Genomic DNA, 10,047 nt, shown 5'->3' with positions numbered 1-10,047 from the left:
TGTATCAACTGAAAAAGTTAAGTTTTAATTAAGGTTTTTAAAACTCTTTTCTTATTACATGACATTTTAAAACTGTCAACAAAAAAACTTAAACTTGACACTTTTTAAATATCAAGTATTGTATAAGCGTAAAAATATACGAAAAACCCTCAAACCTCCACTTTTTCATTATTCTTGTCGTTTTTGGTAAAAATACTTATTTTTTTGACATTTTGTTCATAAAAATGTTTAGTAATTAGAAACTATGAACGTCAAGAAATGTGGTTTCTAGTAGTGGATTATGGAATATAAGAGTAGATTGTTCAAAATAATTTTAATTTAATCTTTTGAAGTGTCTTCAAATTAACTTTTTCTAAATAAACTTTCAATTTAAGTAAACAGTTATATGAACTATCAACCTACATCATACCATTAGAGATTTTAAGATTAAAAATAGGAGTCTTAAAGTGACACAATGAACGGTTATTAGATTTGCAAATCTGATAGTTAATTCTTTTAGTACTTGAAATTAAAAAAAAATAAAAAAGCTACATTATTTAAATTCTAACTATAACAAAAATAAACATCATAACAATTTAATCATATTAGAATAAAGAATTGAAAAAGTCATTGAAATAATGAAAAACTAGAATATTCTAATTCCAACTAGAAGAAAAATTAATAACCTAACAAGTTATTGTATTGAGATGAAGAAGAAACCGTGTTTAGAGAAAACAAAAAGTGAAAAAAAAAAAAAAAAACACCAAACCATAAACATGTTTAGAATATAATATTTTTTCAATTGGTGCCTATTAAGAAAGACAGTTTAAACAAACAAAACTAAGAATGCATACCAACAATTAGCATATTTCAACAACAAAAAGTGTCAAATAATTAGACCCAACAATTAGAAACTAAAAATTAATTTAAACAATTATGAGAGGGAGCAAGAATCTAAATGAAACAATAATGAGAAAAACTTGAGTAAAGTAGACGGTTGTTGAATGGCTTTATTATGTTGCTTGATAGAGAATTGGAGAATTGAGAAGAGAGATTACAGATGTAGCTATCATGAATGATGTTGATCAACAATGTTACCTACAAAAAGTGAAAAAATATTAACTAAGGGTGTACATGGGTTGGATTGGGTTAGAGAGATTTTTTGGACTAACCCAAAAATCCCAAAAATTTGGGTTGGTCGGGTTGGCAACCTGAATAACAAGAATAAGGTTTCCAATCCAACCTAACCCAACCTTTAAAATTGAGTTGGGTTGAGTTAAGTTGTCAGGTTATTTATTTTTTTCTTTACTTTTTTTTAAACTTAAAATACTTAAATTTGGGTATAACATATACTAATAATTAAATTTTAATAAAACTCAAATGTTCAATATAAAAATCTAAGATATATATTATAAGATGGAATTTTAAGAAAAAAATTATGAGATGGATTTCTAATATGGTAGAGCAGTGGCCAAAGATAGTGGTTCAAAATTTCATGGTGGTGGTTTTAAGCAACAAACAAAAACACCTATTTTTAGTATAAAAATGGCTTGAACAATGCCATTACTTCGAATTTTTTTTTTTTTTTTTTTTTTTACAATGGGTGACATTTTTTAAAATGAAAAAAAAAAGGTCGAGTATTTGAAAATTTGAGACCACTATTTTTACCAATAAATTTAATTTCAATTTTGTATAAAATTATTATTTGGAGAACATTATTGGTGTTAATAATTAACAAGCGGAAGCAATTTGGATCTTAAATACTCTATTCTATTAATTTTTGAAATGACACATGCATGAACATTCATAGAATTCAGGGTTTGAGTTCACAACTTTTATAGAACTCAAAATCAAGCTACTCCTTAGCACGATTCTGATCACGACACTTGTACACCACAGCTAGAGTTTTTCCTGCTATTCTCCGACCTTAGAACAGTTTTCGGGAGCCAAAATTGGGATGAATTTAAGGGAATTTAGGGGATTGGAGAGGTTTTGATGTGTAAACTTGAGAGAACCAATTTTCTCTAAATTCTACCAATTGCATGAACCCACTTTCATAAAATTTTATCCATTTTATATATAAAATACATGCGATCTTAATGCATTAAAAAAATCACACCAAACTATCTTAATTAAAGTGGGAAAATAGGTGTTTATGAACTGGGTTTTGTGGGATTTCCCCACTAAATTTATTTTCTTTCTAAAATTGATTTTCATAAAATAATTTTTAAAAAAATTATTTTAAAAAACTAAATTTCATAAATTCAACTTTAATTTTAAATAAAACTAATTGAAATTATTAATTTTAAATAATTAATTAAACTCAATTTAATATCAAATATTAAATTAGTAAAACACATAACCGTGTATGAATCCATATTCATGTATAAAATATTTAAGTCATATTTAAATATTTCCAACTCTCCAAAATGTTTAGTTTATTAATTAAACGGTTAATAATATCGCATATAATTAACATTTTATTCCCTAATCTATAATTGAACATTTCAAATTCTCTCAACACTGTTTATTAATTATGGACCTATAGTTCATAAGCTCCAATGATCCCATATTAACCGGCTCCAACTACCAGGACACTACACTAAAGTCCAGTAGCTGTGCTCTCCTCACTGTAGATATATTTTTTTTCCACTTGATTTAACCATGATTAGTAAGTCGATCATTCACAAGTTCGTTATTATAGCTAGGTCAAAATTACCATTTTTCCTCCGTACTAACATTTTTCTCTTTTAATTCCTTTGATCCTCTAATAAACAATTGGTTTGTGGTCTAACCAATAAACCGAGTCCCTCTCAAAACTTAGACAGGGCAAGGCCCCTTGTTCCAGACCTGGATTCAGCACTTGAGAGAAAAACCTATCTATTGACCTTAAAAGCAGGTAGAAGCAGATTCTGTCTTGCAAGACTATGTCCCTAACTATCTACCCAGTCTTACCCCTAAAATGAGAAGCTTATTGAGTCGATGATGTTGAACTACTCTCACCTATGCAGATTAAAGGACAATCCCAAATAAACAACAGTTCATACTAAAGGAAATCGAACACGAGGATTTCCATGAGCAGTAGAAAGATCATTCCAAATTATAATCATATATGAACATTACAATTATAGTCATAAATAGAAACATACGGTTATGCATTAATTACAGAAATTACAACATGAAATAGAAAAGATCAAGGACAAATGCTACACACTTTTGTAGACTAATCGTCAGTGCTCCTTGATCATGAACGCATGGCAGCAACACATCAACCATGAACATCCATCCAAAACGACCGGTACACTACACGAACACCATGCACTCCAACTCAGCGATCGCCTCGATCACGAACAACCCAAACAACACGATCAGCCTCCACAGAACCTCGATAGTGTTAAGTTGAGTATGACACCACCAAGAAGGCTACCTTGGTATTCTCGGTGTGATAATCCAGAGGGTGGGCTCTGTGTGGACTTGGTTTGAGGCAAAAGATAGAGGAAACACAATCGTGTAAATGATTGAGCAAGTGGGAGATGGCAGAACCTATCGTATAGGTCGATGCCCAATCGTTTAGGAAAAGCTAAGCGATCGTCTAGCAAAAGCTATGCGACCGTTTAGCTCATCGCTTAGCTAAGTGTATGTCGCCTATAAACACTCCATGATCGTTTCCCTTATCCAAGCTATCTCTTAGTAAATCTAATTTACTTAACAACTTGCGTGAGATTCCGAGAGAGAAAAAATTTGAAAAAATAATTTTGCAAAACTTACTAAATTAGGAAAATAATTTTCCTTTTTATCTCACGATTACCATGAAACTACCAATAACCTCCTACTCAATTGGTTATTAGAGAAAAATAGTTAATCATCCAATAATTACTATTATTATAAATATAAATGATAACCAACTTATCATACTATATTTATAACCTATAGTTTTAATATTTCATCTCATGAAACATATAAACTATAACTCTTTTCCTATTCCATGGTACTTAATGTAAATCTCATTTACATTAATCCTCCACTAGATGTATCTCATACATCATACCGATCATATCATTTATAATCAAATTACCTCTTGTGAATTTGAACATTTCAAATCAACACCAAGAATTGATCCTCAACTGAATCCATTGAGCTACCAAGGGGACCTTATGGACCTGTAGCTCGAAGCTCCAATGATACGTGAATAATTGACTAAACTATTTAATCACGAGATCCACCATCCTTATTTGCCAGACATTCCACAAAAAACCGACAGCTGAACTCTCCTTATCATAGATATATTATGTGTCCATCTTAACTAATCAACAGTGCTACAACCCTTCACAGATCGCTCGTAAGTACAATTCGGCCAATAACCATTATGTCCCTCTAGTTACATCTTACCCCTTAAGTACCACTGATCCCTCTAATGAACATAAGTCATAGTCCTACTATGACTAAGTCCTCTCTTCCAAAGAGAATATGTCGCCACTATGTTCAAGCCCTGGAATCAGCCTTTAAGGGAGCAATCTCTCTATGTATATCTGCTTCGGGAAATGAGTGAATTCCATCTTGTGTATTGAGTTCCCAGCTCCCAAATCAGACAAGTCCCTAAAAAGGTAGGCATGTTGAGTTGGCAATCTGGCTACTCTCACCTATACTAATCAAAGGATCGCCCTCAAAGGAAGGACTTTCCAAAACACTCAGGATTGAGGTCGTGTCACCTATAGTCATTTAGGTGAGATGTAAGTCTCCAGTATCAACAATGTCATATATAGAGTATAATCATTTCGTGGTCCAATTTTATACAAAGTCTTTGTATAGGACACCACCACTCGCATGTCTCCACATGAATGGCCCGGATCTACCATCTGTAATAGTTTACAATACTTACAAACCTCTACAAAGCGGGTTGTATCTGTAGTGTCATCAGGATCAAGTATCCTACCTTAATCCTTATACTACAGACCTATTTAGGTTATCACTTAAGGCATGATCCTCTTGTATATCACATATATATATGCTTAAGTTTACATAAGATAACTATGAAGTTTTGTTTATTGGATATGAGTAAATGTCAGCATGAAATGACAGTTATTTTATTCATCAAACAATGTGTATCATTATAAACAATGAGACTCCAGGAGAATTAGGACACTAATCCCAACACATACTTAACTTAGATTAAGATCGAGTTACCTAGATCATCGTATTGAAATAGTCAATCTGATCAGTAAATGATGTTATAAACTAAAAGTGACTATTTCGTGGTCCCATCTTATGCAAACTCAGTGTATATGATGTCTCACTCGCATGTCTCCACATGAACGATTCGGGATCGCATTGTTTGCAATACATTACATCTATTGTAACAATACAAAATGGGCTGCATCCATAGTGTCTCCATGATAAGGTACCCAGTCTAATTCCTATATTATAGATCGTTTTGGCTATTACTCAAACTTGATCCAATTTTATGTCTCTACATAAAGTCCAAGTATTCATGCTATAGCCAGAGGTTTTTAGTTTATTGGATTTAGGTTTAAAAGGTGAAATTAACATAACAATCTTACTTAAAAAACCTCGATAAATATTTATGGTAAAATAAAATGTGTTTAATGTTTTCAAACCATGAGTTTTAGGACATACTACCTGACAAATATTTTATTTTTATGGTGCAAATATTAATTTTCAACCATAATATTTTTGAGTTAATTTTTTCACTAGGTTTTTCTTGACCACAGTATAAAGTTAAATTTTACACCATGATTTTTCTTCATCGTGGTGCAAAGTTAATTTTTACATCATAATTTTTCTTGATTGTGGTGCAAAGTTAATTTTTGAACCACAGTGTTTATTAACCGTGGTGCCAAGTTAATTTTTGTATTATGATTTTTCTTGACCATGGGGCAAAGTTAAATTTTACACCACGATTTTTCTTGACCATGGTGCAAAGTTAATTTTTACACCATGGTTTTTACTGACCATGGTGCAAAGTTAATTATTATACCATAGTTTTTCTTCACTACGGTGAAGAGTTAATTTTTACACCACCATTTTCAAATTCCGTTGTCTATAACATATCTTTAGACCATGTTTCTTTCTTTTATTTCTGTGGTCGCTAAATGCATGTATTTATTTTAGACCATGATTAGTTCAATCTCTACAATATTAGACCATTGGGTTTTTTAGAAAAGCAGTCTTATGTCTAAATAAAAGTGTATTGTATACTGAATCTTGTAGTACTGACTGCACTAGTGTACAAAACACAAAACGTATACGTCTTCTAAGCTTCAGATTGTGGTAAGAGGACACATGAAAAACGTGCATTTGATGTGCTGGGAGTATCTATAGGTTTTGTTGATGACATATAAAACTTAGATAAAATCTTTTGAATATGGTCTTTTCCTACAATTCGAGCTTTAAAGGTCTGTACCTTACCGGCTTGGTCTCTTTTCCTCTTGTAGATCCACTTGCAACCAATCAGTTTAACCTTATTTGTTTGATTAACAAGTTCCCAAAATGAATGGAAGTACATAAACCCTATTTTGAGGTCCATGGCTTTGATCCAATAGTCCCAACCTACATCTTCCATTGTCTATTTAAAGATCAATGGATCCTCAAAACCATCATTAGGTATGACCTGAGTTTCTGTTAAACCCATGTAACAGTTAGGCTATTGAACAACTATCCCACTATGTCGAGGCTCTTTCAACTCTTGAGAAGGATGTGACTGACCAGATGATTCAACTCCATCAATAACTCTTGTCGAATGAACGACCTGATCAACAACTCTTGTCTTCAGGTTGATGCCCTAAATCTCGTAGGATCCTATAGTTTCTAAATATCATTGAACAAACTCATAATAAAATATATGATATTTTATTCATTGTCAATAAAATATGATATTTTAGTTGTATTAACCACAAACCAATAAACTAACATCCAATGTTATCTTTGTAACTTAAACATGTATGTAGAGACATACGAGTGAATCATATTTAATTGATAACCTAAATGGTCTGTAGTAGATGGATAAGGCTGGGTACCTTGTCCTGGTGACACTACGTTGTAAAGTGGTCTGTAGTAGATAGCTCGCTTTGTAGTTGTTACAATTGTTGTAAAGTGCTATAAATGATCTGATCTTGATCATTCATATATAGACATGTGAGCAGGGGTATTCTATAAAAAGGAGTTTATATAAAATCAGACCACGAAATATTTAGTTTCATTACATAACGCTGTTCATAATAGAGACTTACATTTCACCATAATGACCATAGGTAACATGACTTGAATCCTAAGTGAGTCGTGAACTCCTACTTATGACGGCGGTCCTTTGATTTGTATGGGTGAGAGTGGCCAGATCACTGACTCAACAAGCCTTCCATTTTGGGGATTCGTTTGATTGGGGAGCTAGGAACAAAGTTACACAATATGGAATTCACTCCTTCCCCGAGGTAGGGGTAAGTAGAGAAATTGCCCTTTAAGGGCTGATTCTGGGTCTTGAACAATGTAGTGCTACACTCTCTCTTGGCCTAAGAGGGATTTAGTCATAGTTGGATTATGATCTATTGTTCATTAGAGGGATCAATGGTACTTAAGGAGTTAGATATAACTATAGGGCAAAATGGTAATTTTGCATAGCTATACTTACGAGCAATTTGGGAAGGGTCATCATATTGTTGATTGGTTATCCAATGAACTCATAAATATATCTATAGTGCGAATAGTGTGTTGGGTTGTATGTCTTAAACTCGCAGCATGTAAAGTTAAACATATTCTATTATCAATAAAGATGTTATTCAGCCTTTCTTCAATAAAGTTGTTATGAATCTATAAATTGCATTTATACAGTCTACATCCAATAAATTAAGATCCATGGCTATTATATGAAGACTTGAACTTTATATGGAGACTTAAAACTGGATCACGTTCGAGTATATAGTCAAAATGATCTATATTATACGAATAAGGTTGAGTGTCTTATTCTGGTAACACTATTGGATGCGGTCCACTTTGTAGTTGTTACAAGTTGTTGTAAAGGTGCTATAAACGAAGTGATCCTCATTCGTTCATGTATTGACATGAGGAGTGGGGGCATCTTATGCAATGAGTTTATATAAGATCGGACCAAGAAATAAGTCACTCTTACTTTCTAACGCATTTTACAGTTTAAGACTGACTATTTCGCTTAGATGACGCCGGTACTTGACTTAATCCTAAGCTGACTATGAACTCTTGTTTATTTGGGATTATCTTATATTTGCATAGGTGAGGGCTTGCTGAGCAGCGCTGGCTCAATAAGCCTCCCATTTCTGGGGTAAGACCAGGTAGATAGCTGGGGATATAGGATGCAAGATGGAATTCACTCCTACCCGCTTTCGATTTACTAAGAAATCATAAGTATATGCTTGAGGACAAGAATTGCTTTAAATTTGGGGGTGTGATAACTTGTAAAAAAATACAAGTTATTGTATCACTTCTATATAAAAAAAATAAGAGAAAGGCATGGAGTTTCGACATTCTTTACCAAAGAATTTATACAAAAAAATGGAGTATGCGATCACATACTCTCGATGTCTAACATATCTAAATTTCGGATTGATATTGCTATCTTTGTACAGAATACCCTTGAACACAACCAAATGAATGCAAGAGCACATAAGCCAAAGACCCACCGACGCGATCAAGCAAGAACTGCCAGAAAAGTGGATGATCACATTACTATAAGCACTGAGGCTTGACATGACATAGATGGTGGGAGTCAAATCAAAGACTACGTTGGTAGCCGACAAGAGAAATTTATGAAGATTCAATGAACCCCTAACACGTTGTAGATGGCGTGACAGGATATGAAATTTAATACGCCCTATCAATGTAATCATGAGAAAAATAAGATAAAATAAAGAAGAAAGGAATCCTCAGCGTGACAACATGTTATCGATGATAGAAGCTACCCGGTAGCACGTTATTAGTGATAGAAGCTACCCAATAGCACGTTATCGATGATAGAAGCTAGCATTGATAACACGTTATCCATGATAGAGAACTATCACTAATAGCATGATATCAGTGAGATCATTAACATGATCTTATCAGTGATGTTACCAGTAACATCGGTGATAGAACTTAGGTGATATCTATATATCTATATATCGAGTGATGTTAGTAATATCGGTGATAGAACTTAGGTGATATCTATATATCGAGTTTCTTTCAAAGGTGATAACCAGTTATAGATGTCTATCATTGATAGCCTTAAGTATTAATATTTGAAGGTTGATTCTAATTAATAAAAATCTATAAGTGATAGTGACTGATAGCTGCTATTAGTGATAGCCACGATAAAAGATTATTAATGATAGCTACTGTTGTAATCAGAGTTGTTGGTTTTCTTTGAAAGTGGATCACAATTTATAAATCTATCATTGATAGCCACTGATAACCTTAAGTGTTGATATTTCAAGGTTGATTCTAATTGATGAAAGTGAATCAATGATAGGTACTGATAATTTATAGCAAATTAAAAATAGCATATTTCAAGATTGTTTTATTTTTTCTCAAAATGAAAGCAATCGCTAATAGCAACTGATAGAAGCTATCAGCGATAATAGCTATTAGTGGTTATCACTAATAGTTGCTATCAGTGATAGCTTTTAATTTGAGAAAACTGGGAAGAAGTGAGTAAAATGGTGGCTAGGCATGGGTTTTTTAGTCTTTTACCATTTTTTTCTATATATGCAATTATTTTATCTTTGTACTATATATTCTATTATTTTGGGCTTGAATTCTATTTATGCAACTAGCCGTTAGAAATATATCATATTGGTCAAGGGAATCTTACAACTCAAAATAAAAATACACTTAGATTAAAGAATGTGTTAGTTATCTTTAGTATCTTTATAATCTCTCTTTTTTTTTTTTTTTTTGCATGGATCTTTGAGTGGTGATGATGCTATTGATCTATAATCGAGGAGGAACCTACAAAAAAAAAAAAAAAAAAAAAAAAGAACCAAGAAGCTAAACTAGAAAGCAATATATATATATATATACCTAGCTACCTCCAAGAAGCACATATTT

The sequence above is a fragment of the Benincasa hispida genome, chromosome 10 (genome assembly GCF_009727055.1).
Source record: "Benincasa hispida cultivar B227 chromosome 10, ASM972705v1, whole genome shotgun sequence".
In the NCBI taxonomy this organism is placed as follows: Eukaryota; Viridiplantae; Streptophyta; class Magnoliopsida; order Cucurbitales; family Cucurbitaceae; genus Benincasa; species Benincasa hispida.
The sequence above is the reverse complement of the archived record's forward strand: the minus strand, read 5'-3'. Positions refer to the sequence as shown.